At 43.2% G+C, this 16958-nt stretch overlaps 1 protein-coding gene across 2 annotated transcripts in view; it reads right to left on the reverse strand.

Annotated features, from left to right (window-relative positions):
- The window catches only part of Phactr2 (phosphatase and actin regulator 2), a 263614-nt gene that overhangs the window by 223626 nt on the left and 23030 nt on the right, over positions 1-16958 (reverse strand). The gene's annotated exons all lie outside the window — the stretch shown is intronic.

Raw genomic sequence — 16958 nt, forward strand, 5'->3', positions numbered from 1 at the left:
TCTCTCTCTCTCTCTCTCTCTCTCTCTCTCTCTCTCTCTCTCTCTCTCTCTCGTATCAGATTTAGCTGTCTGAAACAGCTCTCTGATGCTCTGGTACCCAAGAATCTTCAGCAGTTCTCCACTAACTGGTGTCTCTTTTAAGGGATAGCCTGTGCTTCCAGACTGTGCACAGCAGGGCTCCAGTGTGTCTGTATGGCATTTTTATTTCCCTCACATGAGACTGTAAGCAAACTTAAAATTCCCCTTGGTTCCTTCCTCTCAATACCTCTACTCAACTCACCTCTTCTTGACAGAATTGCTTCTTATGATATTAGTACGTGGGGGGGGGAGGTGCATGTGTGATCATGTGTGTACATGTCCAGGTGCTTGCTAGCATGTGGAGGCTAGTTTGTCTAGAAAATGTCTGCTTCTATAATCCCTCACATCCATGATTTTCACCGCCACCACTACATCATCACCATCATTGTAATTATCATTGTCAGTATTATTATTAAGACAGGGTCTCCTACGAACTCTGGAGCTCACTGACCCAGCAAGGCTAGCCAGAAATCCACAAGGATTCTCGAGTCTCCACCTACCTCTCCAGCACTGGAACTACAGACAAACTCTGCTGCTCTTGGCTTTTTTGTAGGTGCTGGAAATCAGAATTCAGTTCCTCATGCTTATCTGAGGAGCATTTGCCAGCCAAGCCTGAGTTCAGATCTCCTGTGCCCGCACAAAAGGTGGCTGGCTACCTTAACGACTGTGCCCGATTACCCGTAAAGACTGTGCCTGGTCACAAGCCCGGTGCTGGGAGATGGAGACAGGGAGATCCCAGGAACTCACTGGCCAGTTCACCGAGCTTAACCGGTGAGCTTCTGGTTCCATAACAGACCCTGTCTCACAGTGGTACTGTGGAGGGCAGTAGAAGAGAGCCAATGTCTTCCTCTGCTTTCCCACACATGCGCGCAGATCCGTACATCCAAATGCACACATGTTTGCAACACGTATAGACACACCACACCATACACAATGCTCACATACCTCAGGTGAAAAATGTAATAAACAAATGAATAGACTCTGTCCTCATGGCCTCCCGATGGCAGGCTGTTCATTTAAAGACACTGATTTCTCGGCACAGGGCTGCCTCCGCAGTACCCACCACAGCAGAGGACTGGGTGAATCTCCTCCAGAAAATTCACCAGAACAAAGACCCGAGTCTAAAGGCACGAGGCCACTAGAATATAATCTATTTATTTTCTTATGTACAATTTTTACTTTATGTAGATGAGTGTCGTGTGTGGTGGTGTGGATGTGTGTGTGGTGTGTGTGTGGTGTGTGTGGTGTGTATGGTCTGTGTGTGGTGTGTGTGTGGTGTGTGTGGTGTGTGTGGTGTGTGGTGTGTATGGTGTATGTGTGTGGTATGAATGTGTGTGTGGTGTGTGTGTGGTGTGTGTGTGGTGTGTGTATGTGTGTGTGTGCTGTGTGTGGTGTAGTGTGTAGTATGTAGTGTGTGGGGTGTGGGGTGTGGGGTGTGGTGTGTGTGGTGTGTGTATGTATGTGTGTGTGCTGTGTGTGGTGTAGTATGTGGTGTGTGGTGTGTGGGGTGTGGGGTGTGTATAGTGTTGTGTGTGTGGTGTTGTGTACATATGGCATGTGTATAGCCTGAAAATAGGATTCTAATATCAAAACCTTCTTTACATCCCAATCTCCCCTCACAAAACCATTACCACTCTCACAAGGGCAAGTCACAGATTCTGAAAGCTTTCCCTGGGAAGAGCATAAGCAAGCCTCTGCTACCCAAGGTTTGGCTGCCGCCTGTGTGCCATTGAGTTTTAAGGAGAATTGTATCTGCCATAAAATTGTGCCGCAAGATTTTTGTTTTCAAATAAGTTTCAGCTTAAGTTTTTAAAAAAGTGAATGTTGTCTCTTTCAACAGAAAGAAGTTTTGAACAAAAACCTTGAATGTTAGAAACAAGTTTCTCACCGGGACCAGGTACATGGTGATCGACATTACATTTAATAACATTAGTCAGAGGGAATCTCAGCAAACTTTTAGTTTTATTTATGCAATTAAATTTAGAGGGTTTTTTTTCAATGAAAATGTTTAGCAAACTCGCTTTTTCAAGAACAGAAAGAAAATATTATGCTTTGCAAAATACGTCATCTAGAAAAAGCATGAGAAGACCTTCGAAGGCCATGTCCCCGAGAGCAGAGTGTTGTACAGCAGCCTCCTGTCCTGGCTGTCCCCTGGGCGTTATATAACTCAAAGGTAATTAAGAAACTCAGCCTTGGACTGTAAATCCCATCCCACAAAGACTAATCCAGCGTGAAGACATCAAGTGCGCAGATGCTCCGCGTTCCCAGCCAAAATAAAGACCGCAGCCTTGGGATATATACATCTGCTCTAATCCTACCGGACATCAATTTAGAAGGATTCGGTTTAGCCGAGGACATTGGCTTTCTCTGACATATCTCCTTCCAGAAAAGTGATTATACTGTACTGGCTGAACACAGCAACTCTAAACGTTCCTAAAAACTTTTTTTTTAAAAAAAGCATTTGTTCACAGACTGGAACATAGACTTTTCCTCCTCTAAATTGAAAACAAATGTCCACTTAGTAAGACTTAATGTACTTAAGAATCAATTGTCTTCTGAAAATAGTTTATCCCAAGAGGAAAAGGATTTTTATTTAACAAAGCAGTGAAATCACAGTTTTAATAGATTGGAGGATAAATAAACATTAAGTCGTTAAAAACAAGAATTAATGTAAGAGTTCTTTCTAAGTTCTACAGAACTTGACAAGAGAGAAAGCTCACGCAAGACACACTGGTTTTTCTGTTTTCAATAGAAGCTGTTGGGTACCAACGGCAAGTTCCTGGCGTCGGGTTTAATTGGTGTGACTTCGGCGCCATCTTGTGCCCAAAGTTCAAACAGCAGCAAAGAGGGTTTTCTGCCCCCCTCCCCCCCCCCCATACCTTGAAAACTTTTTCTAAAAGCATTTTATCACAGTGAATATAAAGGAGAAATCATTGGCATATGACATTCCAGTGATGTGGCTCTAGAAATTTCAGACCTGGTGCCTAAAAAAATAACATATATACCAGATAAAACAAAGCCATAGGTGAAGAGAGAAATAACTAAATGCTTATAACTGGTATGTGCATGTGTGTATGTGCACGAGTGTGTGTACGTGCGTGTACGTGTTTCAGAAATTAACATCCAGTGTCTTCCTCTCTCCTCTCCCTCCCTCTTCTCTCCTGCTTAAGAGACTGTCACTGACCACTGAACTCAACAGTGGAGCTAGACTGGCTGTTCGGCAAGCTCCAGGGATGCCCTGTCTCCCCCTGCATCCCCAGCATCACAGGAGTGCCCCACCACATCTTGATTTTCAAAATAAGTTCTATGGGACCAACCCCAGGTCCTCACAATTGTACAGCAGATCATCTCACCAGCTGAATCACCTCCCTGACCCTTAACCAAGTGACTTTTACAGGACCTTTGTAAGTGTGATCGTTAAGACTCACAGATAATGCTTAGAAATCATGACACTCAGATCATTTAGACATAAGAGTCTGGGAAGGTTATTAGCAGATACAAGGTTAAACTCTGAAACTATGAAAATATCCTCACTGAAGTCACCTATTTGTCAAAAAATATTTTCAGAGCTGTTAACTATTTGTCTAATTATAGCCCTTAATAACACTCCAATTGGATACTTTGCCATAACTGCCCATCAGGCAAATGTTAAATTCAGAAATAATCAATTTTTACCAATATTCATAAAATGATTTTCCAGGATATCTTAAAACTTTCTATGTATTTTAGGGTTTTGTGGGGATATCTCTTTGTCTCTGTCTCTGTCCTCTGGCGTGTGTGTGTGTGTGTGTGTGTGTGTGTGTGTGTGTGTGTATGTGTGTTTATACACAGAATGAGGCCAGCTGTTAGAACAGAAATAAACATCTGGCATAGCCTGTGCATAGTCCTCTTGGGCTTTCTTAAGTACTACTACAGTAGGGGTCCTATGAGTTTGAAAAACATTCGCACCAGATTTCCAGGGCAACCAAATCAGAAGCACTACATTTCTACCACTACATACACACACACACACACACACACAGAGAGAGAGAGAGAGAGAGAGAGAGACAGAGACAGAGACAGAGACAGAGACAGAGACAGACACACACAAAGACAGACATAGAGACAGATGAGATAGACAGAAAGAGAAAAAGAAACACTTAGAAAATTTTAAGATATTTGGAAAATCATTTTATGAATACTGGTAAGAAAATGCAAGCAACCATAACAAAAAATAAATGTAGTTAAAATTTTACAATCTAATTGAATTTCTGGTTGCTGGTATGTTGACTGGCATATAAACCCACTTACATTGCTAAAGGAAAATACTTTAAATCTAAACTTTTAAGGTGCACAGAAAACAGACCCAAAAGTGCTTTGTCCTCTGCAGAGTCAGGATCATTGGATGACCTTGAATGTGGCAAGGGGAACACGCTATCACTTCGGGACCACATCAGACTCTCCTTCCAGAGTTGAGGAGGGGAAATTGAAAACCAAATCCAAACAAAACAAAACACACACAAATGAATTTTCCGGCTCTGGCTACTTGATTTAGTTGACTTTACAAACTCTGTGCTCTGAGCACTTGGGCTAGAACCTTTCTCTTGGGCCTGCACAGATGTATCTAAGGGTGACTGTTTTACCTCCACACCTGGAAACCTACGTTCACATTTCCACTAACACCGTTTTCTGGGCTGTTTGGATTGGTGTTGCTATGCAGAGCACGGATTACCTTGTCTTTAATTACTGGTCTTGCCTGGGTTCTGGCTCAGTGGATAGAACACTTGCCATCCAAGCCTGACAACCCAAATAAACACTGAAGTGGAGAACAATCTCCACAAAATTGTCCTCTAGTCCTCACATGCACACGGTTTCCCAACATGCATATGTTATACAGATGGTGATGATGATGATGATGATTACAGCAATAATAATAATATCACCTGCTTGTTGACTAAACTTTGTTTCATCCATGTCCTTTACTGTTGTCCAAGCAGGCATGATTTAGATATCAGTGCACGGGCATCTGAAAATGCTGTGAGACCCTCATGTGGTTTAACCTGGACCTCATCACACAGACTCTGCTGCCTCTAACCTCTTTTACCCAAAGCCTTTGCCTCCAGGACTAAGAAAGTTCCAAGCAGGTTTCCCCCAAGTAGGTAAGAGAGCAAATCTTTTCTTGCCCTGGACTTGGGGAAATCCTCAGCTGAGAACCCAGATGGATGGTGTCCAGTTTCCTGACCTTGAATTAGTTACCACAAGAGTGGAAACTTATTGCACACTAAGTGAAACAAACTAACAAAATATCCTCTTGTCCATTAAATAAAATTCACAACTTAGACCCACTCTGGACCTCTGAGTTCAGCTAAAGAGCCATGCTGGGATAAAGTGCCCCATGCAGAGATCAGAAAGGCAGGAAGAGTTGAAGACAGTCTCAGGGGCACAAAGGGAAAACAGACAGGCAATTAACTTGGGAATACAAGTGGGAATACAGGCAGGAAAACAAACAAACAAACAGCAAACCCACAACCCACAAACCAACACAGTGGGATGAACTGGAGAGGGAATGTTTGAATAGGAATATTTGCAAGCTTGAAAAAACCTAAATCAAGTCCACTTAACCAAAAGGACAGAAAGGCAAATAAATACAAAGCAGAGAGGAATGTGTGCATTCACAAAACCACAGCTGGGGGCAGGGTGGCCTCTGGCTTAGCTGCATTCAACTGAAAATTCTGCTTGCCTCTTGTCTCCATTCAATAGGCTCTTCTCATCATATATTAGAAATGACAATCTATAATTAGACAAAAACTGACACACACACAGAGACATGTGTGTGTGTGTGTGTGTGTGTGTGTGTGTGTGTGTGTGTGAACACACTAAAAAGCCTAAAAGATGCACTTTTGCATTAGGTAATAGACATAAATACAAACCCAAGAAAGCATAATGGTAGATTATCCTAAATCCTAATTACATGGTTCCCCCCCCCCGCCACTTCTTTTATCCTATATAATAAAACAGCATAGGCTTGCTGCAGTTTGATAAATTCATGGACTTATAAGTAATAATTCATATGAAAGGTGATAGAAAAAAATCTAATATCTTCTATGCAGAGACTCACATATCGGAAATATTAATTTTCCAAGATTATAGATAGTGTTGTACGCCTACCATTAAGATAAATAGCTGATTTTGAGGCAGAGAGGCAGGGAAGGCAGAAATGATCTAAAGAATTAAGGAAATCCTTTGTAATGTGGCAGAGCTTAGCAACAGTGTGCAGCAGCCAGCTTGCATGGCACTCTCAATAGCCGAGAAGGCACCAATTTGAGCAACATAATACACACAACAGTAATGGGTTATAACATATAGGATAAAATAGAAATCCATGAACTCATATGGATAAAAGTCAATCAGTGGAAGGACGAATAAAGAGCTCAGGAGAGATTGTTTGTCCTTGGAAGAGAATTCCAGTCCATACATGTAAAGAAACCATAGAAATTAAAAGGCCAATTTAGCTAACCCCATGGTAACTGTTGCCAGAAAGAATCACTGAAAGCCATTAGTAGCTAATTGGATACGTTCCCCTCATATCTGTAGATTACTTCTTAGTATTTTTATCAATGTTCCTTTCCTGGTTTCAATAATTGTGCTGTGGTTTAATAAGATGTTATCACGTGGGAAGCCAGGAAAAGGGTACATGAAACTCCACAAGTACATTGCTCAACAGTTAATGCTTAACTTGTTGTAATTTTGAAAGTTAAAGAAATTCCGGGGGGGAGCTATCGAGAGAGAATCAACAACAACAAAACCTTCCTCTTTAGGTCTCGGGGTCATTCTATAAGCATGAAGGACCACTTTCAAAGCCATCACTTGCACCGGAGTCTTAGGTTTAGCCAGTCAGAGTTTTGACAGTTGAGTGGCAACTCAGCTGCTAAGAGTAGTTCAAATGATAGACAGAGAAGAAGCCCTTCTAGAACAAAGGGGGATGTGCTGTATCTTCTCTGATATGAGCACCATACTCCAGACACGACCCTCAAGCTGGGCATTCAAGTGTGTGTGGCACAGACCTGTGAATATACCACTCAGAAGCCAGAGCAGCCCAAGTTTGAGATGACATAGTGAGTGTCTTTAAAAGAAGAAATAGAGCCATCAATACGAAGCTAACAGGAGGGTCTTTCCTTGGGTAGTTCTGATGTGAAACACATGATGCTACTACACATAAGAACAAAGCTCGCTATCCATGTGGCTAGCACAGATGGGATGCCTTGTATTGTTGGAGACAACACTGCATGCAGAGAATGTGATGCAAAGACAGCTTATGACTGAGGCTTCCACAGCCCCGCCCCCCTGGCTTCGGTCAAACCAAGTCACATCCCTTCTGGATATGAGGACAGATCATCACTTTGAATGTTAGCTGGAGCGATGGCTCTGTGGCTCAGACCACTAATGCTGATCTTGCAGACAATGATAGCTAGATTTTTCTGCACCCATACTGGGTGGCTCACAACTACCTGTGACTCCAGCTCTGAGGGGTGTAATGTCCTATGCTGGACTCTACTCTCACCAGCACATACATGTGTGCACACACATAAAAATTTAAAACAAAAAGGTTTTTTTGGGGGGGAAGAAATCCTGGTCAAAAGAAAAAAAAATGTCAGCTACATAGCACTTTCATCATGAGCATTCACATTCTTTTTTAATATTATTTTAATTTTCTACTTTACATGGCCCTCACTGCCCCCCTTTCAGCCATCCCTTCTCCTCTGAGCGGGTGGGGCACCCTGAGTATCCCTCCACCCTGGCACATCATGTCTCCACAGGGCTAGGTGCTTCCTTTCCCATTGAGGCCAGACAAGGCAGCACTGTTAGAAGAACATATCCTGTGTACAATGGCTTTTGGCATAGCCTCCGCTCCAGTGGTTCAGGGCTCACATGAAGACCAAGCTGGCGCTTTCACATTCTTAAATTCTTCGAGGCTACCAATGCTCATCTTGGGTCAAATATGAGTTTAAGGTGGATAAGAAACATTATTCTGATATTTCTTGGAAAACTTTTTGAAATAAGAGCTGTTTTCTGACTGAAAGAACAGAGTGCTCCTGACATCTTTGAACATTTATTTTCTGTTTGATTTTATTAATATGCCATGTCTACATTTGAGTACAATCCTATGGCCCTAAATGTTTAAAAGACAATTATATTTCCATATATATATATATATATATATATATGTATATATATATCCCGTATGTGTGTGTGTGTTTGATGTTCATAACTATGTATACATTACCATGGCTGTATACATGCCATAACACACATGTATTAAAGAAGTATAACTTTGGATATCACTTCCTTCTAAGGCTCTGGAACTGTGAGCCCCCAATAAACTCTTGCTTCTATAAGTTTTCTTAATTGTGTCTTGTCACAGCTGTAGAAAAGTAACTAAGACACAGGCCAGTGGGAGACTATCTCAAAAAAAAATGTGGGTGGCATCTGAGACATGAAACTCAAGGTGTTTTTCTAGACTCTACATGGAAAGATGGATACAAACACACACACACAGACATATAGACATAGAGAGAGACACACAGAGACATACGGACACACACCTACACACACACACATTCACACACACATACATCTAACATTATCAGCTCCTTTGAAGTAGCTATGAACTAATACTGAATTAGTCTGATATCAAAAAATCTAAATCCCCCTCCCTGTCCCTTGGAGATCTTGTCTAACAAATGTTCCATCAAATATCTGGCTTTCCTCATCACCTGACGAGGTCACAGGTTTAGCACAGGACATCTGTACACTAATAGAGTGTCCGTTGGCCTGACTCTGAGGGACTGAATAAGGACCATTTCCTTGGGGAGTAATCTGTCCCACAATATACCTGGTACAACTGAGAAATAAACTTTGCTGATACCAGGCCCCAAGCCTGGAGATAATATTAATATCTAAAACTCAAACAAGGCAACCACCCAGATAGAATTACTCCACATACCAAGCTACAGATATCGTCTGGTAAAGCATACTAGTATATAATCTATATTAAAAAAAAAAAGCAGACACACTGAACTTTTCCAGATTTACTTTCCACATACCAGGAAGGTTTGGAACTCAAAGACTAGGCTGAGAGACTTTTGGGATGGAATGTGCGACACTGGGAATAGACTAAACTGTGCTATGCTTGCAAATTATTTCCAGGCTTGTGGGCCTCGTACCAGCAAAGTTTATTTCTCAGTTGTACCAGGTATATTGTGGGACAGATTACTCCCCAAGGAAATGGTCCTTATTCAGTCCCTCAGAGTCAGGCCAACGGACACTCTATTAGTGTACAGATGTCCTGTGCTAAACCTGTGACCTCTTCAGGTGATGAGGAAAGCCAGAGTCACACATAAGCTTTTGGTTGTCACAGCCCCTAGAAGATACAGGTTTCCCTTTGAGTCCACTGGCAGAATGAATTACACAGCCTTGCCAAGCTGCAAGGGAGACGGAAAGTGTGGTCCTTTCTCATGGACACAGATGTGTGCTAGATGGTCCTATTAGGAAGGAGTTGGGAGGATTAGGGCAGAGGCAAACATTCTCTAGGGAGAAAGGCACCTGAAGACAGTACAGAAAGCAGCAGTGTGGGCAGACCTGAATTATCAGTGGCAATGCCAGATCACCTCTGTAGCACTGATTCACAAAATCCAAAATGGGCACTGTGAGGATGCTGTAGTGATCTTCAGATAAGTGTAAATAACCACCAAGCTCGGAATGACCTTTCTCGTCTGCTTATGGCAGAGTTCAGGGTGCCAGACATCTACTGGACTCTTACAGAGTACAAGGAACATGCTAGGCTTGAGGTATAGCCATTCTTTAAAAAAAAATGAGAATGCTAAAGCATATCAAATATAGAAAAATATTATCTGAAAATAGCAGAAACATCAGAGAAATCAAAAGCACAATTCTGCCAGTATTCATAGCTGTCTGTGTTTAACATGTGTACTGCTTCCTCACACCTTACACATAGGAGAGAGGGATGAGGGAAAGAGATTTCCTTCCCAAACTTAACCTTGAAGTTCTGCACCAAGTCCCTCTTACCCAGCTGGAGGCTACAGCCAGCCGAGCCAGCAGTGGATTCAGTCTTCTATGTCCAGGCTCCCAGCCAGCCTGGGAGCTTTAGGACAACCAGGTGAGTGATCCCCACAATTTCCACAGTCTCCAAGTATAGGCGCCAAAATTGTATGACTAGATATTAATTCCAGCCTAAAAAAAGGCTCTACAATCTCACTGATTCACTTGACCTTGGTCATGGTTCTACAATATAAAACATTTTAGAGTCCATTTGACAGAGGTGAAAATGGGCCATCCTTCCTGCAGGTTGGCACGGGACCTAGAACCAGCATCTAAAGCCAGAATGTTCCATTCACTGCCCAGGACCTTTTGTGAGAGTGACCAAGAAGGAAGTATTGAGTACCTGGGATCCTTGAAAGTCGTGATAAAGGGAAGCATGCCACAACAGAGAAGTGTTTAAGATATAAAGAGAAAGAAGGCTAGGAATATGACTCAGGGTAGAATATTTACTTAGGAGCTGTGAAGCCCTAATTATAATTCCTAGAACAATGAAAACAAAAAGCCATCTTACAGGTTAGAGAGAACACTCGGTGGGCTGAAATATTTATATGCAACCATGACACCTTGAATTCAACTTGCTAGTACCTGTGTAAAATCAAGGCTTGAAGGAACACAAGCACAGTGCTGAGGGAACAGAAATAGATAGAACCCAGGGTCTCAGTGGCCCCCAGCCTCACTGACATACTGAGCTTCACCCGGATTTGATGAGAGATATCATTTCTAAATCAACGAGGAAAGCCAGCAAGGAATGCATCTGCCTTTACATACACATGTATGGATGCATACACTTACATGCACACGAACACAGCACACACATACACACACACACACTCACATGCACACAGTTGCAACTGCATGATTGCTATTATGTAAAGAGATGCATAGTACCTGTTTCCAAGTTTTCCCTGTGGTACAGAAGGAGCAGCAGGAGTGGCTAGGACCTTTCTAAGTGTGAGGGCTGAAGCCGCCTCAATCTTTTCAAAACCCCATTCCTCTCACCCTCCCCCACCCCCAGCTCCAAGAATATTAAGAGCTCTGGTGTATCCAAGCCATATGCTGATAAGTCAAAAAGTGAACACAGCCAACCATGAAGAGAGAAGTTCACACTTCACTTCATCAATTTGTATGTCCTGGCAAGGTTCGAGGGAACCAGAGGAGGGAAGCCCCCGCTGGAAGCAAACCTGCATTTGAAAATCTAAGCTCAAAGCTAGAAACAGTAAGAGATATGAGAAGAAACATGACTGTTTTTCACTCTAGATAGGGAAACTGGCGATAGAGGGAAGCCAGAATTGTACCGGTTATGTAGATCTCTGTGGTGTTCATAAACAAACACCCCTAAACCACAACTGCTGCTTTCAGAATGACTCCAGGTACTGGGGACCGGAATTACTCCACAGTGGTGCATAGAGTTAGAGAATTTGAGAAGAGAAAGTGTTAGTGTGACTGGAGCAAAAGCCAGTCGAGGAAAGAAGGGACATGGCTACCATGAGGAAGTAGGAGGAACAGAACAAAGTTCAGGTTGTTCACAAAGCACAACGTAGAATCACCCAAGAAAGGAGTCTCAACAAGAGACTTCCCATTAGCCTTCCAGGATGCCTGTGAGGAATCCTCTTAATTGGGCTAATTAAGATAAGAAGACCTGGCCACCGAGGGTGGCGCTATTCCCCAAGCAGGAAATCCTGAAGAATAAGAGTGTTGAACGCATCCCTTCTCTTCCTGCTGCCTGCACCTCCAGCGTCCTTGCTATGATGGACTATAACCTAGAGTCAGGGGACGCAACACATCTTTTCTACCCTTAAATCGCATTTGTCAGGATATTTTGACAAAGTAACAGAAAAGAAATGAAGACTGTTGCTAAAAGCTCGAGAGTAATAATCCAAGGACTCATTACACAAGGAGATTTGGGTCCTGTTCAATCATTTCTGAGATAACTGGTAAATTTGAATACTGAATCTGTAACAGATTCATGTTAAAGGTTCTAGTACTATAATGGTATTGTGGTTCTGTTTTTTGTTTTTGTTTTTTTAAGAATCCTTAAAGTATTAAACTATTTACAATCCATATGATGTCTAGAATTTGTTTTATGATATTCCAAAATGGGGGAGGGGAATCAGATGCATCCAAAAGGAAAATCTTGGACCACAAGTTGGGAACAATTGAAGCACTGAGAGTAAACGCTTAAAGGATCATTCTAGAATTCTATCTACTTCAGATTATTTTCAATACTAAAAAAAAAAAAAAATAAGCTTAAAAATAGAAGTCTGCAATGCTTGTGATGTGACTATAGTTTCTGCCACATCCACATTCTTTCCTCTCAGCTTCTAGACACAGTGTTGTTCCCCATCCCTTACTCTGGAAACTGCCCCCACTTCATTTGGCTTTCTTGGGCGACACCAGCTTCCATCCAATGAGCCACGTGATCTAACCACAGCAACCAGAGCCCTTCCATGGGAGTTTATGTGGGAGCCCCCAAAAAGGGAAGTTCTGTCTTTTTCTCTGGGATGTCCCATAAGATGGCTGGGATCTAGGGACACTCAGAGCCAGGGATCTGGGGGTAGAGGTAGAGTGGGACAGGAGAAGGCTAACAGTGGGGTGACAATGATATCATGTCCTAGGATAAGTTCCCTTTTAAGTATTTTTTTTTTCAAGACAGAAGCTCGTGTAGCTGAGGCTGGCCTTGAACTCCTGATCCTCCTGCCCCTGCTCTCTGAGTGCTGGGATTGTAGGTGTATGCTAGTGCCACAGACTTTCAGACTCCAACAACTTTAAAGATGAGCTGAGAAGAACATCCTGGATTATCCATGTGGCCTCAAGAAATTAGGAGGTTCCTTTTGAGAGGAAGGTAAGGCCCGAGTCAGAGAGAGAAAAGTGGCCCCAAAGCAGAGGTAGTCTGACACACTTTGAATATGGAAGAAGAAGCCAGAGGCAGTTAAACGTCGACTGTCAATTTGACGTGATCTACGGTCACCTAGGAAGATGATTCTGACCTCTGAAAGATGATCTGTATTAGACTAGCCTACAGGCTTGCCAGAGAGGGATTACCTTAGTTGGGTTACCTGAAGTGGGACAACACACCGTAACTGTGGGCGGCACCATTCTGTGGGCCGGGATCAGGGCTGAATCCAGATAAACTGAGCACAAGTGGGTACCACCCACTGCTTTTGTACTGCAGGTGCAATTCGACCAGAGGCCTCCAGCTCCTGCTGCCATGCGTCCTCTGTAATGATGGTCGGTGCTCTGCAGCCCTGAGCCAAAGCAAGCTCTTCCTTAAGCTGCCTCTGTTGAGGTAATTTTTGTCATTGCACCTAGAAAAGTAGCTAATATTGGAGCAAGGCTGAGGAATGCGACAGCCTTTGTAGATGAAAAAAGTGCAAGGAAAAGCTTCCCAGACCTTCTGAATGGAATGTAGGCCTACTCACATCCTGATTCTGGAATGTTGGATCCCTGTCCCAGTGAGACAAGGAGTCACTGTTGTTGAGTGATATGCTATGGTGGCTTTGGGGAATGCACAGGACTTGTATGTACTCAGCATCTCCTCCTGATGTCTAATGGATGCTTCGTGTTCAGTGTGAACTGCCAATATTCACAGTAAACCCGCCACACCTAAAGCCGTCACCAGCTGATAACTCCATCCTTCCATAACTTCAGGCCAGCGCCTCAGAACCACGCTAAGTCTCAGCCTCACTGACGATCACGTCAATTCCACCTTCTATATCCATTTCCTAACATGGTCATGCCTACCACGCGCCCTGAGCCTGGAGCAGAAGAATGATCTCAGCATCCTCATTCTGCCCTGCATCTCCAGCATAGCGGGCAAGCAAAGTCTTGAGTAGAGCCTTCCAGCTCTTCAGAATGTATAAGCTGGAGTGGAAATTCACAGGCCCTCCTCAACCATGACTCTTTCAGATCACCCTGCAGCAACACACCGGCCAAGCTTAGCAATTTCCGTGTCTGAGTCTCTCTGTTCCTGATTTTCCTGGAATGTTCTGTTTCTGCTGGCTGCCTGTTCTCAGTCTCTGTTCACTGGTTTCATAGCAGAGACTCTAAACATCCCTGTGCAGCCCTACCTTAGGCACCGTCCTCAGCTCTGCCTCTCCTCAGCACTCTCAAACTTCCTCACGTTGTCCTACTTCTGGCTCTTTCTAGAACACTCACCACTTCCTAGCAGATTACATGTACTTAAACAATGATGTTTAGTCTGTATTTGCTGTCTTCCTCCTGGACTGTGAGGACAGGGAATCTGGTCTCAGTTTGGCTTTTGATCTCTCCTGACAAAACAAGAACAACGCCCATCCTATAGTAGGTGCTCATTAGACATGAGCCAGGGGGAGAGGGAGAATGAATATATGAAAGTCCATCTCCAGTCTGTTCTTAGCAGGGACAGCCAGAAAATGCCTCATGTATATCTATTGAGCTGAGCTGTCATTTTAGCTTAGAGGACCCTGCCAATATGGATTGATGCTTTATACCGCAGTTCTTTGTAGAAATGGGAGCATCCCTACATGATCCTGTCTCCTGTGCCTGGGTTAAAAAAAAAAGCCATCGATATGGCTGCCATTACACTTCCCACACAGGAGGGCTTTGCTGTGCTAGGTTTGCAGCTGTTATTTTTAGGGCTCATTATTGTCTGTAACTTGGCCACTTAGATTCTGCCAGAGCCCCCACTTCTCATCAGCAGCCCTTCCGAGAATCCTGTCTGACAGGCCTTGGCACTTGCCAGGCACCTGCCCATGGCTGAACCCCAAAATGATCCAAGCACAGCAAGGTGTCTCATGGGCAGCACAGCCCCACGCACTGCTTTGCAAGCCCTGCAATCACCCCTTGCTTTTTATCTATTGTGTGTAGAGAAATTTTAAATACAGACATCTGTAGCTCACTACTATAATCCCAGTACTTGAGAGGCTGAAGCAGGAGGATTGCTGCAAGTTTGAGGCCAACTTGGGCAACATAGTGAGTAGTGAATGTGACCTTGCCTCAAACAAAAAACAAAATAGATTTAAAAAATAGAGAATTCCCCATGTCATGAGGTCCCATAAACTTACATAAGATTTTTTTTAAAGGACTATCAGAGTGCTCTATAGTTGGAGAATAAAAATATATAAAACCAGTAATCATATTAGAATTATTCATTTACCTCGGGCATTCTCTGTGTGAGTGCATGAGGACACGCAGTTAATATATAGATTAAAACTAAAAATACCTAATTTCAATGAGCTGAGTTTGAGTTTTCCTGGCTTACTAGAAATGAAATTTCATGAACAAAGCAAATATAATTTAATGTTTGGGAAAATGTTGATAATGGATTTGCACTAGAGAACATGATTTTAACTTTGATGAAAATTTACTAATTTCTAAAATACAAAAGAAGGAGGAGGGAGGGAGGGAGGGAGAGAGAGAGACAGAGAGAGAGACAGAGAGACAGAGAGAGACAGAGAGAGACAGAGACAGAGAGAGACAGAGAGACAGAGACAGAGAGAGAGGCAGCCAGCAAGGTGGCCCAGGCTCTGGACACCAATGCTGCTGACCTGCGTCAGATCCTCAGGAGCCTCAATGACAGCTGGCCTCTGAACTTCACATACATGCTGAGGCCTGTGCATAACACACACACACACACACACACACACACACACACACACACGGAAGGGCAGTCAGGAGCCCAGGGTGCAGCAGAGGTTCAAGGGAGGGAAACTGTCCTTCAAAACGCCAGCTGGTTGCAACCCTGCATTTCCTCAGACCCTTGAGCCTGTGGTTAAAGGTTCAGCCACACTAGGTAACCTAGCTCTCCCCAGCTCCCTAGGCATGCTAGGCGTCCTGAGCCACAGACCTTCCTGCCTTCAGTTTCCTCAGAGGTCACTGTTTGAAGTCCATCTGATGCCCCCTATGTGCAACATTAGTACTGTAGAAATGTGGAGACCATGTACAGTTACCACAGGATCTGTACCCCCAATACATCACCATGAGGGAGCTACTGGGAAACCTAAGCAGAGTGGAGGAACAGGCTGTTCACCTGTAGTCAGCAGCCCTGCCAACCCATCTGAGGTCATCCCTGTAGCTCCTGTCACCCAAGCTTGATTGGAATCCTTAGAACTTGCCTGGTTTCTGCTACAGAACTTCCCCCAAACTTCTCCCTCTTACATTCAGATATTCAGTCAACAGATACTTATTAAAGAACTATAAAATGTTTTAGGAACTGGAGACAATTAAATCTAGGAGAAAAAATCCCTGGGGACCTGGAGAGCTGGCTCCGTGGTTAAGAGCACTGACTGTTCTTGCAGAGAACCTGGGTTCCATTCCCAGCATCCACTTGGTGGCTCATGACCACCTGAAACTCAAGTCCAGGGTATGACTCCCTTATATGTGATGCACAGAGGTGTGTACCAGAAAAAAAAGAGAAAAAAAATCCTGTTCTCATGACACTTTCTATCTTACTGTCTTGTGTGAGTGTGTGTGTGTGTGAGAGAGAGAGAGTATATATGGGTGAGTGCATATATGTGTGTAAGTGTATGTGTGTGAATGTATGTATGTGAGTGTATGTGTGTGAATGTATATGTGTTAGTGTATATATGTGAGTGTATGTGTGTGTGAACATGTGTATATGAGTGTATTGTGTGAGTGTGCAAATGTATGTATGTAAGTGTATGTGTGTGAATGTATATGTGTTAGTGTATATATGTGAGTTTATGTGTGTGTGAACATGTGTATATGAGTGTATGTGTGTGAGAGTGTGTGAATGTATGTGTGTGAGTGTATGTGAGTGTATTGTGTATATGTGTGTTAGTGTA

This window comes from Grammomys surdaster, unplaced genomic scaffold (genome assembly GCF_004785775.1).
Source record: "Grammomys surdaster isolate TR1022 unplaced genomic scaffold, NIH_TR_1.0 348, whole genome shotgun sequence".
NCBI classification, from domain to species: Eukaryota; Metazoa; Chordata; class Mammalia; order Rodentia; family Muridae; genus Grammomys; species Grammomys surdaster.